The sequence below is a fragment of the Ceratotherium simum genome, chromosome 7, assembly GCF_057802395.1.
Source record: "Ceratotherium simum simum isolate JZ-2026a chromosome 7, ASM5780239v1, whole genome shotgun sequence".
NCBI classification, from domain to species: domain Eukaryota; kingdom Metazoa; phylum Chordata; class Mammalia; order Perissodactyla; family Rhinocerotidae; genus Ceratotherium; species Ceratotherium simum.
Window position 1 is genome coordinate 29980438 of NC_141906.1, and position 18786 is coordinate 29999223.

General features: G+C 51.8%; 1 protein-coding gene across 1 annotated transcript in view; it reads left to right on the forward strand.

The window, feature by feature from the left end:
- Positions 1–3688: 3688 nt before the first annotated feature.
- P2RY6 (pyrimidinergic receptor P2Y6) overlaps positions 3689–18786 on the forward strand; it is a 35302-nt gene continuing 20204 nt past the window's right edge. Inside the window, exon 1 of the mRNA XM_014790295.2 lies at positions 3689–3737. The gene's annotated coding sequence lies outside the window, so the exon portion shown is untranslated. The remainder of the gene's footprint in view (positions 3738–18786) is intronic.

Below are 18786 nucleotides of genomic sequence, written 5' to 3' on the forward strand. Positions count from 1 at the left end.
ATGCCTTCTTGTGTCTTTTGCTCATTTTCTATTAGGTTGTTTGTTTTTTTCTTATTGATATGTAGGAGTTATGTGTTTATGCTGAATAATAATCTTTGTCTGTTATATGTGTTGTAATCATCTCTCAGTCTGTGGTCTGTCTTTTCACTTGTTTTAGTGTTTTAAATTAACAGAACTTTAAAAATTTTATTATACTTGAGTTTACCCATTTTTTCCTTTATGATTTTTTCTTTCTTGTTGTTGTTTTTGTTTAAAAAATCCTTCCTTGGGCCGGCTCCAAGGCGTAGTGGTTAAGTGCTCGCGCTCCACTGCTGGCAGCCTGGGTTCGGATCCCGGGCGTGCACCGAGGCACCGCTTGTCAGGCCATGCTGTGGCAGCGTCCCATATAAAGTGGAGGAAGACGGGCACGGATGTTAGCCCAGGGCCAGTCTTCCTCAGCAAAAAGAGGAGGATTGACATGGATGTTAGCTCAGGGCTGATCTTCCTCACCAGAAAAATAAATAAATAAAATAAAAACCAGAAAACCAAAAAATTAAAAAAAAATCCTTCCTTAATCCTGGCACATAGTAGGAATTCAATAAATGTTGAATACATCTGCTATGAGAGCGGAAAGGAGGGGCTGGCTTCTGTCTGAGTGCTGCAGGTGTTGGGCTGAGGTAACAGGGGCTGATGGTGTTGTCACAGAGATGAGGACATGGGGGAGATTATTGTAAAGAAAAGGGCACTTCAGTCATCAGAGGGGAGATGTCCAGGGAGCAATAGGTCTGGGGTGCAGGAGAAAGGCTGGGCTGGAGGTGGGGACTGTGAGTGTCCAGCACACAGGGGTAATTTAAGGAGAGCCACTGCCTTCCACCAGGGAGAGTGTGCATAGTGAGCAGAGGGTGGGACAGAGCCCTGGGAGGAGTCTGGGAAGCAGGAGGAGAACCAGGAAGGATGTTGTGGGGGCCACACGTGGAGTTCTTGACAGTGCCCATGGAGTGACTTCCTATGTACTCCTGCAGAGGCACGGACATCACTGGGCCCTTGGAGGGGCCATCTTGGGGGTGGTCTGGGGGCACAGATGAGATAAATGGACAGAGGACTGCTGAGGAGGCAAATCCTCCTCTACCGCTGGCAGTGAGGGGAAGAGAGGGGGGCAGTACTTGAAGGGAGTGGCTCCAAGGCAGGACTTGGGGAGACACTGGAGCATGCTCATAGGCTGGCAGGGAAGGAGACCAGGAGAGAGTAGGGTGCCCAAGGGCGTGGGCACCTGGCTGCAGAAGCAGAGAGCAGCTCTGCGCACGGCGGCGGCCTTCAGCTCAGATGAAAGAAGAGCCACCTCGTGGGGAGGGGGATGCTGAGCAGAGCGTGGGGCAGGAACTCAAGTGAGCCCCTCCGCTGAGCCTGGCACAGGGAAGAGCCAGTGAGCACTGGTGAGTGAATCTTCTTGGTGAGTCAGGTAGAGGTGGGGTCAGCGGCTAGGATTGGGGTGTCAGTGAGTTGGGGCTTGTGGAGAGGGAAGATTTGGAAGGGCCACCATGAAGGGAGAGGAGAGAGCTTCCCCAGGTAAGGGTGTCCAGGGGCCCAAGTCCCTTGAGCCACAGGCAAACACCTTCTCTCCACAAAGGGCTGGCAGCAACCCTCCCCACCTCAAACCAGACAAGGCTTTGCCTCAAGGCCCCTTCAGTGAGGGAGAGATGGCCACAACCACAGCCCATGACACCAAACACCCAGGGTCTGTCCTCAGACCTCCATCTCCCACCTCGTCCCTGGTCCAGCTGCCGTCATCTCTTCCCAGACTATGGACAGCCTCCTGGCTGGACTCCTGCTGCCCCTCCCACCCATTCTGAATTCTCCATCCAGCAGCCAGAGACATCTTTTTTTTTTTTTTTGGTGAGGAAGATCGGCCCTGTGCTAACATGTGCCAATCCTCCTCTTTTTTGCTGAGGAAGACTGGCCCTGGGCTAACATCCGTGCCCATCTTCCTCTACTTTATATGGGATGCCGCCGCAGCATGGCTTGCCAAGCAGTGTGTCGGTGCGCGCCCAGGATCCGAACCGGCGAACTCTGGGCGCCGCAGCGGAGGGTGAGCACTTAATCGCTTGCGCCACCGGGCCGGCCCCCGAAGACATCTATTAAAACGAGATTTGATCATGTCACTCTGCCGCTATAAACGCTTTGGTGACTCCCACGGCTCTTCAGACAAAGGCCAAACTCCCGACTGTTGCCACAAGGTTCTGCTGGGCTGGCCGCGGCTGCTCCTCCAGCTCTGTCTGACCATGCCTCCCGGCTTGTGGGGCAGACCCCCCCACTCTGGCTGTGCTTCATTTCCTGGAACGTGCCGGGCCCCTTCCTGTCCCCAGCCCTCTGTGCAGTTCCCGCTGCCTGGGACTCTCTCCCCTCACCTTCTCCTGGTCGAGGCCAACTCCTCACTCTGGTCTCAGCTGAAAGGGCACTTCCTCTGAGTAGTCTTCCCAAATCTCCCAGTTTAAACTAGATGCCTCCCTGCCACTATAATCTCTCATCTAGCCCTTCACTTTTCCTTCCTCGCATTTACCACAGTGTGTAATTATGTTATCAATTTGCGTGACTATTTGTTTAACGTCTGTGTTTCCCACCAGTTTATAAACTCCATGAGGCCAGCGCTATCTGGACATCTTGTTCACGTGTATCCTCAGAGCTTAGCACAGAACGCAGCACATAATAGGACATCAATATCTATTGAATAAAAGCTGCCATGGTGGCTGAGAGGAGAGGCTGGCTTGTCCAAGGGCTACAGGTCAGGGAAGGTTTCAGCGAGCAGTGAAGTTCCATAGGAGATCTTAGGAGATAAGAGGGAAGGAGAGTGACAGCCAGGAGGAATGTTGACATTGATGAGCACCAACTATGTGCTAGGTGCTGTCCCATTACACTACCTTGACAATCGCCATCCCCAGCATCATGCCACCCAGCTTTAGTGTGATGTCCTTTAGCTGGGTGACCTGGGGTAAAATGATCCCCCTGAACCTCAGTTTCTCAATCTGTAAAATGGATTTGTAACACCAAGCTCCTGGGATTGTTATGAGGATCAGGGAGCAAGGTATGTAGTGGAAAGTGCCATCAACCCACGCTGTAGGGGTACTTGGGTTTGGAGTCAGACTGCCTGGGTTCAAATCTCAGGTCTGCCACTTACCAGCTGTGTGACCTTGGGAAAGTCACTACATCTCTCTGTGCCTTGGTTTCCCTACCCGTTAAACGGCGTTAAGAATACTTCTGGAATTGCTATGGTGATTAAATGAGGTAATACATTAAAACATCTGCACTATGCCTGGCACATAGTAGGTGCTCAGGAAATAACATTATGATCTCTCTTTCTCCATCACCATGCCAGAACTGTAGAATGTCAGAGGCAAAGACAGCAGGAATCACCACTTAAGCCCCTATCCCCAGTACAAGAGAGAAACCCAAGCCAGGGAAAGGTAGGAGTGGTGAGGGAATCTGGGCTGGAGTCCAGGGGTCCCGGGTCCCAGTCCAGAGCGCCGTCCCCTGCCGCCTGTGGCTTCTTCCAGACTCTATCACCTCCCCCCTGATCCCGCAGGCGGGCAGTCCAGCCCACTCCTTTCTGGGCGGGACTCCAACGTGGGTGCGGAGGCCGCCCGGCCACACCCCCTCCCCGCCCCTTTGCTCTCCGGCGCGGGGCTCAGGGCTCGGGGGACGCTTGGAGCGGGAGCTGCAGCCACCACCGACGCTGCGCCTCGGTTCGCGGGTTCGCCTCCCAGGTGAGGGCTGTGTGCGTTGGGGGGGCGGGGACCGAGGGCAGGAGGTGCCAGGGCGCGGGGTACAAGGTAGGTCTGCCCACTCCAGGCTCGTGCCACTGCGAGGGTGAGGTTCCTGGGGGTGAGTGTGTGTGTGTGTGCGCTCACACGCGCATAATGTGAGCAGTGTGTGAGATTAGTGTGAGCAATGTGTGTGTGCTGGGTTGCATGCAGTTAGTGTGTGGTGTGTGCGTGGTGTGTTGAGTGTGACCAATAGATTGTGGTGTGTGTCCACATGCAAGAAGTGTGTGTGGTACCTATTCGTAGCTGTGGGTGACTGTGCCAGAGTAAACCAGGGTTCCATGTGTGTGCCCATGGTGTGTGCACCCTGTGTGTCAGGAGCTGTGGCACGATGGTGCATATATGTGTGTTGTGCGTGTTCTGTGTGTGACACATCTGTGGCCCCATGTGATCTGCTGAGCCAGGTGATGGAAGGTGAGAAGCATTTGTGCAGCCATCACCACTGACAGAACGGCTTCCACGACCCCAGGGTGGGTCTGACTTTTCCACCCAGCGCCCCTAAGGGCTTGGGAGAGTGAAAGCTTACCTCGGATATCTGGGTGGAGGAAGTGTAGCTAGTCCCATGCTCACACACACATACACACACACACGAGAAGCTTCTTTGAAGTCTCATTTTTTAATTTTCAAAATTCATGTGGATTTTGCATTTCTCTCTGTAATATTTCTGCATTTGTTTTAATGTAAAAATATCATTCTGGTAAGTTACCATTCAATGAGTTGACTCCAGGCTTGCGGGGGAAGCCCTCCCGCACCTGTGGGGTAGGAATCCCCTGCCTGTCGTCCAAACTGAGAAGGAAGGACTTAGACCTCCTGGGGAATGTGGCCGTGTGTTAGTGTGTGGTGTGTGCTGTGTGTGCATGTGTGCAGCACAGTTGTGTGGTGGGAAGCTGGAGTTGTGTGTAGCCATGTGTACCGTGTATGAAGGAAGGGGTCATGGTGGTGTGGGGGTGTGTCCTGCATGGGGGGACTGTGGTGGGGTCTGTCTTGGTCATTCCATGCAGGAGCAGGGGTGCTGGGCTTCTGGGGAGGAGCCCTGACCATCAGTGAGGCTCTCGCCTTTTCTCCCCTGGCAGGAAGAGGCTGCAGGACCCCAAGGGATTGTGGGGAAGGGGGTTCCCACAGCAGGCCACCACCTGGAACTGTCAAGGTGGTTGTGTTATCCAGGCTGCGTTTAAATCCCAGCTCCGGAACTCTCTACATGTAGGGCTTTGGGCAAAATCTCTCTGCACCTCAGTTTCTTCCTTTGTAGAATGGAGAGGTTAAGGGTATTGCCTCGTGGGGTTATTGCGAGGACTGACTGAGTTCCTGAATATAAGTGCTGGCACAGTCTCCGGTGCAGAAAAACTTGTAACTTCTGGGGATAAAACTATGATGTTAGTGATGGAGCCCCCACACGAGGGGATCCCTTCCTGCCCCAGGAACCCTCAGTTCCCACATAGCCAATGATGCCCCCTGAGCGGCGCAGGTGGGAATCTGAGAGCCTCCCATTTAAGTATGTCTGGGGTATCCGTTCCCATCCCCAGGCTCTGTAACCGTTGAACTGTCAGTGACTATCTGGCGTCTGCGAAGACGCAGTCTGAAAGGGGAAGATGCCAATTCCCTGAAAGGCCTGGGATAGAGCATGGGGGAGAGGCTGGGGGAGAAGTACAGAGGCAGCCATGGGGCCTGGATTGATGCTTCTGTCTCCTAACAAACACTGGAGGAACAGAAAAATGCTCAAGTGTGTGTGTGTGTGTTTGGGGACTTGGTGGGGCAGGGGCAGGAGTGTCCTCTGCCTGGCATGAGGAAAGTCAAGAAGGGCAGGATCAGGGATGTTTGGTCCCCGGGCCAAGGCAGGCCCTGGGAGCTGGAGGGAGGCCGCGAGGTCAGAGTTAGAGAACGTGGGTCTAAGCTCCAGGCGGCAGTGGAGGAGACCCCCTCAGGCTGGGCTTCATTTTGGGGGGGAAACATTTGCATTGGCAAACAAGAGCCTTGTTCCTGGTGACTTCATCTGGGTGGTTTAGAGAAGGTACCCAGAGGCCTTGGAGGAGGAGGGGACATAAAAGGCAGTGTTGTGAGCTGTGGAAGCATATTTAGGGAGGGCACCTAAATATATCCGCTGTGGTGGCGGGGTGCTGTGATGGGCTGGCGGTGAGGCTTGGGCCAGGGCAGAGGCAGACCACGGTCCCCACTGTCCCCAGGCAGGGAGTGCGTAGGTCCCAGAGGCCCTGCATGCTGCTCCAGGAGGTCTGGAGGATGGAGCCTTGCTGGGCAGCAGGAGGCCTGGCCTAGCCCCGGCTGGCTGGTGACAAGGCCAGCTCTTTCCTCTTAGCTGTCAGGGATGTGGGACCGAGTGAGGCTGGCATCACTTCTGTCCTCGATTTCCTTTACTCCACTATAACTGTTTGCGATTCTACAGCCCTAGCCCTAAGAGTCTATAATCTCAAGTCAAACATTCTAAAAGTCTGTAATCGAAACTCCAACCTTCTGTACTCCAGCTGTAAAATCCCCTGATTCCAGCTCAAGTGTTCAAGGATTCTGACCCCAGCTCTGGCAGTCTGACACTTTCAAGCTTACAAACTGCCAGGGAAGATATACTAGAGGTCACTTCTGTACAATTATTTGAGAAGCCCCAGAAAGTAGTAGCTATACTAGCTATATGAACGTTGGACAAGTTACTTAACCACTTTGTTGCTCGTTTTCCCATCTGTAATATGGGGATAATAATGGTACCTACCTGATATGGGTGTGTGAGGATTAAATGAGATAGTATAAGCACTGGTAAGCACTGTGTATTTGCCAGTATAGTTATTATCTGAATGGTCCTTAGCCATCCTGGGGGGGCCGGTAGGAGGAGGGGCTGGCTCTGTATGGAATGGTCTATATCAGCTTTTCAAATGTCAATGTACACAATGAATCCCCAGGATCTGATTCAATAGGTTGAGGTGGGGCCTCAGAGTGCATTCCTGGCTCTCCGGTGATACCAATGCTCCTGAGCAGATTCACACTTCAGTCTGTACCATGGGGACTTAGTTTGGACTCTGGCTGGGATATATTGAGGAGATCCAGAGGGGAATGGAGGATCCTGGGACTGGTACTCCACCCACCCCATCCTGAAGCTCTGAGGAGGCTGGACTCTGAGCTGAGTCTGAGACAAGGATGCTCTTTTTCACTGTTAGGTCACCAGCACTCAGAAGAGCTCAGTAATTATAGATGGAATGAGTGAATGAACCAAAAATCTAGTGGTGAGGGCTCCAAGTGGGTGGCTGTGCTCTCTCTGCCTGGGAATGGCCCTGTCTGGTCTAGAACTCCCCTTTCCCACATTCTGCCCTTCGAGACCCCAAATCCAGAGTGACTAATTAGCCTGAAGCCTCACTTTGAGCTGGTGACAAACAGGCTGGTGGCCAGTCGGGCAGGTCGGGGACCACACTCTTGAAGGGACCTTTGCCTACTTCTCTGAGCATTCTGGCCAGGGCTTGTGTGAGATGGCTGGAGAGGACGAGCTAGACAAACCGTCTGTGACCTTGGGAACCCCTAGGGCTCTCTGGGAGGGAGCAGAGGAAGGGCCTAGGCGTCTGAGGACTCAGCTCTTCTCCCTCCAGGTTCTGAAAGTTCTTTGTATGAAACTTGCTGCTGAGCTGAGCAAGAGCCCTGCGTATGCTGGGCTGCATGTGGATGCACATTTATGTGGGTGTGTGTGTGCATAATGGGGGTGGTGTGCTCCGGGCTTTGGAGGGTGCCTGTGTGTGGACCTGTGTATGCACATGTGTGGACCTGTGTGGGTTATATGGAGCCGTGTTAGGGTCTAGGTATGCTGTGCATGCACCAGTACTGAATGCACCCAAGGGCAGGTGCTCCTTCCTCCTCTGCCAGGTCTCCATGGCCCCTCTGTGCTTCCCCACGATGGTTAACAGCAGACCGCAGACTGGACAGAACAAGGTGCCAGGGTTCAGAGAAGAAAGCTGAGGCACAGCAAGAGGGACCAGCCTCCCCCTGTCTGAGGGACCACCAAGCATGCTGCCTGCAAGCCTGAAGTGGGGGCAACTCCCTTCACGATCTGATCTGAATCCCAGAGGAACCAAGTCTCCTCCCTCAGACTGGGGCCAGGCAGTCTCCTGTTGCAGACAGAGGCCTGAGGGTAGTGTTTCCTTCCTGGCTCCTGGAAGCAGCAGGGGGCCATGAGCAGCGGCCTTGATTCCCCAGGGTGTGCAGGAGACCATTCCTGCCAGCCAGAGGCTCATCACAGGCCACGGAGACCTCCTCAGCCCTGGACTCACGTGGACAGGAATAGCTCCATTCTGCAGCTGGGGAAACCAAGGTTCCGGAAGGGCGAGACCCACCCAGTGGAGTGGCCAGTGCTGTACTGTGAGCCCAGCCCAGGGCCGGGAGGGGGGACCCTGAGTCCTAGTTGGCAGTGGCTGCTTGGGTGGGGCCTCCAGAGGTGGGGTTCTAAGGTCAGCCCGACAGAAGGTTGGCGAGCATTATCCAACAAGGACGTGCGGGGTGAACTGTAAAGTGCTCGTCTATTGTGCAGGGTCCCAGGCTGCTCGTGACTGAGGGCAGGGGTGGCTGTGGAGGGTCAGTGCCCACAGGCAGCAGAGGGTCTGAGGCCCCTGGAGGCAGGGCTTCAGCCTTGGGCACCACCCCCCGACCAGGAGCCTGCACCCAGGGCTGTGCTGGGAGAGCGGGAGCTGGAGTTAATCCTCTAAGCCTTCCCCCTCCTCTTGTGTAACTGCTTTTGTCCCTGGGGAAAATCGAGAGCCTGCCGTGACCGGGAACCCCACAAATCTCCCGCGGCATCTGGGCAGCCTGGGATTGTGGCAAGGAGTGCCAAGCCTGGGAAAACCCCTGTGGACTGGGGGTTTGCAGGCTCCGTAGGAGTGGGCATGTGTGTGCATGTGTGTGCACCACATGCAGAGACACAGGCACAGGCGCACACACACGTGAACACACACACTCCAGGGCCACTCACACAGACACACACATGTGCCATACACACGTTGGGCAATTCCAAACATGTATGAGTACATGTGCATCTTCCAGGTCAGGCCCACACACGGCTGTCACCCTCCTACCCCATGTAGACACGTGTGTACCCGACATTCATGTAGTTCCGTCCTCTCCAGCTGAGGGCCTGAGGTGGGGGTGGGTCACCCTCACAGTTACCTCAGGCCTACGCCTTCTCCTCCTTGAATAAGCTTTCCCAGGCCTCCAGCCCTATCCCTTTCCGTCTCTCCCTCCTCAGCTGCTCACCACAGGGACAGAGGGGGGCCCTTCCTGTCAGCTGCCTGCCTGCTGGTTGGGAGCAGAAGTGGCTTTGTCTTTTCTAAAGAACTGGGTCTGTGGAGTTTCCACTTATTTCCCATCAAGGGCCAGGGTCTGCTCTGGGGGCTGCCTCAGGGCCCCACAAGTGTGAGGAGGCTGGTTTTCAGACAAGCAGGGGTGTTGAGCATATAACAACCCCTGTTATCTGCATAGCGCCTAAAAGTTTGCAACTGCTTTCTTTTTGTTTGTTTGGTGAGGAAGATTGGCCCTGAGCTAACATCTGTCCCAGTCATCCTTTATTTTTATATGTGGGACGCCGCCACAGCATGGCTTGACGAGAGGTATGTAGGTCCACGCCCGGGATCCAGACCCACGAACCCCAGGCCGCTGATGTGGAGCGCGCAAAGTTAACCACTACACCACTGGGCCAGCTCCTGCAGACTGCCTTCTTGCCAGTGTCTTGCTTATTCTTCATGACAGCCCCAAGACATAGGTGCCTTCATTTCCTCCATTTAACAGATGAGGGAACCAAGGCCAAGAGAAGGATGGGACCTGCCTGAGGTCACACAGCAAGTTGAGACAGAGTGGATCAAAACTCTAGTCTCCTGAGCTTGAGCTGGGGAGAAGTGGTTTCAGCCTCCTGTGGCTTAGAAAATGAGAATTTGGCCTATCAGAGCTGAGAGGATGGGGCAGGCTGGGACTACCAGGTGGTCCCGATGGAGGAGCACCTCACACTACTTTACCAGGAGCTGGCTGAGGGCAGAGGCAGCCCCCTCACAGGCCGGGGCTCTGCCGTGAGACTCAGCATTAGTCCATCCATGTGGACATGCCAGAGGAGAGGGCAGGAGGGGGAACAAGGACACCCTTGCTGTGTGATCCAGGCAAGTCCCTGCCCTCTCTGGGCCCAGCACCCTCTCCCTACAATGGGATATGGGTTTGGTTGAGGATGTGCTCCCTCCGAACCTGCACGGGGCTTCCTCAGGGCTGAGATGCTGATGGATGCTGGATGCTCCATCGTGAAACCCTGGTGGTCCTGAGCTGCAGCCTGTGCCCAGGGAGCCCCGGCCTGCTGCTGAGACCCACCAAGGCAGGGCCTGGCACAGAGTGGGGGCTCAGAGCCTGGGATCTCCTCCAGCTGGGCAGGCTTCTCCAAAGAGAGGCGGGAAGTGGTGTGGGAAGAGGACCCAGGGAATGCAGACGGCGTCTGTCTAGTCTGTCTGTGATTGCAGCTGCTGGATCTCTGCCCCTTACGCTCCCTTGTTCTCGCTAGCTCTTGTCACGAACTGACCTGCTCTATTTACCCCTTAACTAAAGTAAACTAGTCTCCCTGCTAGAATGTAGCTGCTACCAGGGCGAGGACTTTGTTTTGTGCTCTCAAGTGCCTTGAACATTACCTTCATGAAGTAGGTGCCCAATAAGAACTTGTAGAAAAGAGAAGAGGAGGAAGACTTATCTTATGGATGAGGAGGGGCCGGCCCAGATCCACCGCTGACCCGAGGCAGAGCCACCCGGGCTGCCTTCTCATCAAGCCCAGGCTCAAGGATGGATTGAGCTGGAGAAGGGGCTGGTGGCCCAGGCTCAGTCTTTTTCCCCCAAATCACCCTTGATCTGAAGAGCCATCCTCGGTCCCATGGGGAGGGGGTGGCATCTGGACCCACGGAGCCAGAGCCACAGACAACAGAGTTCGGGGTCTCAGCCTCTTTCAATGGACCTTCCAGGCGCTGCTGAGAAAACCAGGTTAATTGTTCCCTGTGGCAGCAATGAGCAGGGCCAGGGCTCTCTCAGATTTGAGAAAGGCCAGGAGAGGGCTGGGGGTGGGTAGAGAGGAGGAGGAGAGACCTGGTTACTGACGAGTGCCTGCCCCGTGCCAAGCTCTGGTCCTTAATGTTATCTCACGCAATCCTCCCAGCCGCCCTCAGGGCTACACTGATACCCATTCTGCGGGTGAGCACTCTCAGAGGGTGAAGCTAGGCAGTGGCTGAGTCAGCCTTGGTGTTGGGGACTTGAGCTTCACTGTTCTTGGCATTGGGGTCCCAGCCCCGCCACCTGTGGGCTCTGTGCTGTGGCAAGTTACTTCCCTCCTTGGGTTTCTCAGTTTCCTCATCTGCTGCCTCCCGGGACTTCTTTGAGACACACATGTGACAATTTGTGGCACAGGAACTAGCCAGCAGTAGGAGTTCCTCTGGGAGTCAGAATTTGCTCCACGCTTCACAGAGGGACCAACGTGGAGCTCCCTAACTCCTGGGTGAGTGTTCCGAGTCAACGCCCTGAGGGTGCCCTAGCCCCCACCTCCTCTCCAAGCTTCACACACAGTCCCCTTGTAGCCACTGCGGCTCGTCACAGGCTGAAGTGGGAGCGGGGTCAGATTTGGGGGTCCTCCTCTCTTCCTCAGCCTGGTTGTGCCTAGAGCCTGCAGGCTGAGCAGCGCAGTGGGCGGAGGGCATGGAGACATGCGGACTGGGCTGGGCCGACGTGGAGGAGCAGAATAGAGGAGGCGAGGCAGGACTGGGAACCAGAAAGGCCTGAGTGTGAGTCGTGAACGGCACAGGACACTTTCCCTCTCTGGGCCTCAATTTCTTACTCTGTAAAGTGGGGGTAACGATGATCTCCACGTGAGTATTTGAAAACTGTTAAGCGTTGTATGCTGGTGAGGGTCACTCGGGGAGGAGGCTGGGCCCTGCCCTCAGAGCCCCCCGGGAGCCTGTGGTGGGAAGAGGCTAGGAAGGATTCGGTGGCCAGATGGAGTCCACAGAGGAGGCCCTTGGCTCCTGGTGCTCTTGCCTCTACCATCCTAGCTAAGTCTCGGGACAGCCTGGAGCTGACTGCATGTGACCAGTGGGGAAAGTGAGTCCCCGAGTCCAGGTGTGACTTGCTAAAGGGGAGTGAAGCAGGGTGAACGAGTGTATCTGGGGCAGATGGGTTAAAACTTTTCTGGGGTTTCTGTTGACATTCAACTCCCACTGACATCGCCACGGGGAAAAAACCAAGACAGCACAGCCGTGGGAAGGGCCCTGGCTTCTTGAAGATATCTGAGATGCGTGTCTCTTGCCAGTTCTAGAACGGGTCCTAGGCCAATGCAGAGACAGTCTCTCCACCCCTCGGTATCAAATGAAATGATGAGTGACAAGGTTCTTTGCAAACTATAAAGTGCTATGCCTCTGATGATGCATCTGCATGTGTGTGCAAGCCCTCAGGTGTGTGTGCATGAGTGAGAATGTGCAGCTTGTGTGTGTGCGTGTGTGTGCGTGCACACGTTCCCCTGGCCTGGCTGGGTGGGGTAACTCCACGCTGCCCACAGCTCCCCCTTTGGCTGGGCTTTTCTCCTCTAAATTTCTTACAATCTTTTTTCGTGTTTCCTCACTATTTCTTAGTTTACCAGAAAGGGAGTGGGCCGTGGTCCCTCCGGAAGCATAGCAATTTTCTCTGAGCCTGCCGACCCCTCTCCCGTCCCGCCAGCCCTCACCTCATCCTGTGGCTGTCCTTGGAGGCCTGGCTGCCCAGCACCCCCAGCGTGGCCCGGTCCGCAGGCTGGCAGCTTGCCTGGTCCTCTGTGCTGCCCACTTGCTGCCGCTTTTCCCTCCAAGGCTCTGTGCTGGCTGCTCTCACATCATTGTCCCATTGACTCTTCACAGCATCCTGGCACTCCCCACAGGTGCTCTTATTATTCCCATTTTACAGGCAAGGAAATGAAGGCTCAGGGAGGGGAAATGGCTTCTCCAGAGTTACCCAACCAACTAGTGGCAGTGCTGGGGTTTCAATTCCTACCTAACTCCAAAAACTATTCTTAACGGTTGTGGCCTACCCAGTGGGCATGTGCTGGCTGCTTAGCTGAATGAATAAATGAATGAAAGAATAAATGAATAAATCATTCGGTCAATATTGAGTTGAAGGAGAAGTTTAAGTGATCACAACAATGGCCATCATCTCCTGAGCACCTACTGTGTGCTAAGGGCTTCACATAAAAGCAGGTGCAGCCGGGATTATTGTTATCCCCATATTGCAGTTGAGGAGGCTGAGGTTCAGAAAAGTTAAAGCATCTTGTCCAGTGTGGGACCCGGGATGCTAATTTGTCCTCCCTAGAGGAGGGGTGAGTCGGCCGAGCCTGGCGACAGGTGCACACTGCAGCGGAAGCCAGCCGACTCTCAGGAGAAGACTCTCAGGAAGCTGTGTCTATAGGACCTCCCCAGAGACACGCCACCCCTACCCGTCCTGTCCCGGGGCCATTTCCCCATTTGTCTCTGAAATGGGTTTCTATTTCAGCCCGGAGAAGGGTCTGCTGGCCCAGCTCAGACTCTTCCTCTCTGACTGTCAGCATGTCTAGCAAGGGCCAATGCCCCAGCCTGGGTATGTGGAGGTGTCCCCTGTTTTCCCTGCCCTAGGGCTGGCTCTGTCATTAACAGCTCCCATGGGAGGGCAGGCCTGTGCAAGATGCAGTCGTGGGTCTGTGGAGATGGCCTGGGCTGGGTCAGTGGCGCCTGTGCACAGCCCTGTGCTGGATACCAAGGACCCCGGGGCAAGTAGACCCAGCCCTCTGCTTAGAGAACTCATGGGCTGGGTGCTGAGGCCTGGGTGGGTTAAGTCTGTAGCAGTGGACATCCTGACTCCCAGTGCAGCATTTGTTTTTGTGGCCTGGGGCAGAGCAGGGGCTGTTCTGTGGCCCCAGGAGTGAGCTGACCTGTGGTGTCTAGGAGGCAGATCTCAGCTCGAAGGGATGACATTGTCCCTGTCAAGTCAGTGGGATGAGAACCAGCCACTCAGGTCAGCCTGAAGTTCCCTGAGTGCCTTCTGTTGGGTGGCGGGACTGGGGGGACGACACTCCGCACGGGGGAAAGAAATCAGAGGTTGAAATCAGAGGTGGGGTTGAATCCAGGCACCCGCATTTGCTGGCTGTGTGATCTCAGACGAGTCATTTAACTTCCTGGAATCGCAGTTTCCTCATTTGTAAAATGGGATAGCAGAACCTACCTGACCAGCTCTTGGAGCAGATGAAATAAGATAATGCACATACACTGCTTGTAGGTTCTTTGGAAGTTTTGGTTCACGTCCTTCCTCACCCTGGAGAGCCCTTCATCTGGGGGAGGAGATATTCCTTTAGGCAGCAGCTGGTCTGATGGTTGAGGCAAGAGACAAAACTTATGCGATGTTAGAATGAACCCTACAGGTTCACCAACACTTGACATGGTGCACTGTCTCATTTCTCATGTCACAGACAGGGAACAGAGATACAGAGACACTGAAGTTTGAGGCAGCCTGAAACATCTCTGTCATAAAAACCGGCTAGAATAAAGCAGATAACAGATTAAAATCTAAACAGTCCCCAGCTTAAGTCTCTTGACCAAGCTGGAAACCTCCCTGTCAGATGCCCAGACTCAATGAGATTCACTGAGGACCTGCCTTGTGCCGAGCCCACATCACAGCTTTGTTCTAGATTTATCTTTACAATAGCAGCAATAACCATGAAAAGTTAATGCTGTAACCCACGTTTAATAAGTGGGGAAACTGAGACTCAGAGTGTTACATAATTTGCTCAAGGTCATACAGCTTATAGAGCAGAAGAAGGATTCACACCCAGGACAGTCTGGCCCTGAAACCCATGATTCCCCTCCTCCATGGGGTACTTGTTCCACGAAAGATGTCAGGCCTCAGATCAGAAATACATAAAATAAAATGGTGAAATATGAATGACAACATAAAAAAGAAGTAATTAGGGAAATGTAAATCAAAATCACAAAATGATACCGCTTTATACCCATTAGGATGGCTCTAATGAAGCAGACGGACAATAACGAGTGTTGGTGAGGATGCGGAGAAATTGGAACTTTCATACAGTGCTGGTGGGGATGTAAAATGGTGCAGCCACTTTGGAAAACAGTTTGGCAGTTCCTCAAAAAGTTAAACATAGAGTTCCCATATGACCCGTCAGTTTCACTCTTAGGTATTGAAAACATAACCAAGAAATTGAAAACATACATCCGCACAGAAACTTGTACACAAATGTTCATAGCAGTGTTATTCATAAGAGCCAAATAGTGGAAACAACCCAAATGTTCATCAACTGATGAATGGACAAATAAAATATAGCATATCCATACAATGGAATATTATTCAACCATAAAGATGAAATTCTGATCCATGCTGCAACATGGATAAACCTTGAAGACATTATGCTATGTGAAATAAGCCAGAAACAAAATGGCACATATTGTATGATTACATTCATATGAAATGTCCCGAATAGGCAAATCCACAAATACAGGAAGTAGATAAGTAGTTTCCACGGCATGGAGGGAGAGAGGAATGAGGAATGACTGCTAATGGGTACAGAGCTTCCTTTGTGGTAATAAAACTGAAACTAGATAGTGGTGATGGTTGCAAAATCTTGTGAATATACTAAAAACCACTGAATTGTACACTTTGAGAGGATGAATTTTCTGGTAGGTTAGTTACATCATTTTTTTTTTTTTTGAGGAAGATTGGCCCTGTGCTAACATCTGTTGCCAATCTTCCTCTTCTTTTTATTCTTTTTTCTCCCCAAAGCCCCAGTACTTAGTTGTGTATCATAGTCGTAGAGTTGTAGCTCTTCTATATGGGACGCTGCCTCAGCATGGCTTGATGAGTGGTGAGTAGGTCCGCACCCAGAATCTGAACCGGCGAACCCCAGCCGCCGAGCAGAACCTGCAAACTTAACCACTATGCCACCAGGCTGGCCCAAATTACATCTTAATTAAAAAATGAAACAGGAGAAAGAATATACAAATTGCACAGAAGGTTGAGGCTACCATTGAGCCTAATGTAGAGGAGCAGGGAAACTTGACTATGAGCTTCCTGGCAGCTGGAGCAAAAAGGGAGAAGCCTCCTCCACGAGGAGGAGAGTGTCAGCTCCTCAAGGAAACCAACTCTTCTGGCAAACCGTCTCTAGGGCAAGATTCCCACCAGCTGGAGTTGGCTGATTATCATAATGAATTGTCAAATACACAAGTTTCCTGTATTTCCCAACTGAGATTCTGATGCGTGTCGTATCAAGATCTGTGAATGGGGGCCGGCGCGGTGCCTAGTGGTTGAGTTCGAGGGCTCCGCTTCTTTGGCGGTCTGGGGTTCACCGGTTCATACGCCTGGCGCGCACCTACACACCACTTGTCAGGCCACGCTGTGGTGGCGTCCCATATAAAGTGGAGGAAGATGGGCACAAATGTTAGCCCAGGGCCAGTCTTCCTCAGCAAAAAGAGGAGGATTGACAACAGATGTTAGCTCAGGGCTAATCTTCCTCAAAAAAAAAAAAAACTGTGAAGGGCCCAGGATTTCACCACACTTACAAGCTAACAAGTTAGCCTCCTACAGCTTCATGGATGCTGGCAGAAGACACAAGACTCCTGGTTAGAGACAAAGAACTTTCTTCACAGCAGTAGCAGGAGGGAGAATATCAGCGATAGCGCTGGTTCCTCATGTCCCAGTTCCCAGAAGACAATGCAAAGAAGGCCGAATGATACCTGCACGGGCCGTGGGTTGCATTACAAGAAAGGGACCAGGACTTGAGGTGGCTGGAGTCTTATAACGGGCAGTGGGCTTGCCCGACCTCTGCCCCAGAGGAAGACATCATCTTTATGGGACTAAACAGTCAACAAACCTGCCTTTTGCTCCAGAGGGCGACACTATCACTATCTTCCAAGGCAGTTTGCTACGCAGATATCCCTGAAACGATGGTCCGGAACCAGCGCAGTCTGTCTCTGCTCACAAAACACACAGAAATAAGAGAGACCCATGGAGAATTGCATCCCGACATGTAGATATAATGATCAGGGCTGTTTTTGTCTGTTTTCTATTGTGGTAAAATATACATAACATAAAATTTACCATTTTAATCATTTTTTGGTGCTAAAATATACATAACATAAAATGAGCTGTGTTTACTCACAACACTTCTGACCCCAAATGTGTGAGTTTTTTTCCTCCTGACACCAACCAATTCTGACACCAACTCTGAGAGTTAGCACAGACCCCACAGGTTAAGGGCTCGGTCCCACCAGACTGCCTCCCCAGTTCAGATGCCAGTCACAAGTCGCAGGCCTCCTGTGCTTCTGACCCACTGGCTATAAATTGGGACTTCCCGTGACCCCCTTCTCAGGTTGGATAGTTTGCTAGAAAGGCTCACAGAACTCAGGAAAGCACTTTTTTCACTATTACCAGATTATTATAAAGGATACAACTCAGGAACAGCCAAATGGAAAGGATAGGGCATGGTATTGGGGGAAGGGGCTAGGAGCTCCCATGCCCTCTCTGAATGCACCATCATCCCAGCACTTCGATGTGTTCACCAACCCAGAAGCTCTCTGAACCCTGTGGGTTAGCATTTTTATGGAAGCTTCATTACATAGGCATGATAGATTAAATCATTGGCTCATGGTGATTAAACTCAATCTCCGGCCCTTCTCCCCTCCCTGGAGGTCAGGAGGTGGGGCTGAAAGTTCCAAGCTTCTAGTCCAGGTTTGTTCTTTCTGGCAACCAGCCCCCATCCTGAAGTTACTGAGGGGCCTGCTAAGAGTCAACTCACTAGAACAAAAGATGCCCCTGTCGACTCAGCGATGGTTCAACATCTGCAAATCAATCAACGTGATACATCACATCAACAAAACAAAGAATAAAAACCGCATGATCATCTCAATAGACGCAGAGAAGGCATTTGACAAGATACAACACCCATTTATGATAAAAACTCTCAACAAAATGGGAATAGAAGGAAAGTACCTCAACATAATAAAGGCTATTTATGACAAACCCATAGCCAACATCATACTCAACGGGGAAAGACTGAAAGCCATTCCTCTGAGAACAGGAACGAGGCAGGGCTGCCCACTCTCACCACTCCTGTTCAACATAGTACTGGAGGTTTTGGCCAGAGCAATTAGGCAAGAAAAAGGAATAAAAGGAATCCAAATAGGTAACGAAGAAGTGAAACTCTCACTATTTGCAGATGACATGATTGTATATATAGAAAACCCTAAAGAATCTGTTGGAAAACTATTAGAAATAATCAACAACTACAGCAAAGTTGCAGGGTACAAAATCAATCTACAAAAATCAGTTGCATTTCTGTATGCTCATAATGAACTAACAGAAAGAGAGCTCAAAAAGATAATACCATTTACAATTGCCTCAAAAAGAATAAAATACCTAGGAATAAATCTTACCGAGGAGGTGAAGGACCTATACAATGAGAACTACAAGACATTATTGAAAGAAATCGATGATGACATAAAGAAATGGAAAGATATCCCATGCACATGGATTGGAAGAATAAACATAGTTAAAATGTCTATATTACCTAAAGCAATCTACAGATTCAATGCAATCCCAATCAGAATCCCAATGACATTCTTCACAGAAATAGAAAAAAGAATACTAAAATTTATATGGGGCAACAAAAGACCCCGAATAGCTAAAGAAATCCTAAGAAAAAAGAACAAAGCAGGAGGCATCACAATCCCTGACTTCAAAACATACTACAAAGCAATAGTAATCAAAACAGCATGGTACTGGTACAAAAACAGACACACAGATCAATGGAACAGAATTGAAAGCCCAGAAATAAAACCACACATATACGGACAGCTAATTTTCGACAAAGGTGCTAAGAACATACAATGGAAAAAGGAAAGTCTCTTCAATAAATGGTGTTGGGAAAACTGGACAGCCACATGCAAAAGAATGAAAGTGGACCATCTGCTATCGCCATTCACAAAAATTAACTCAA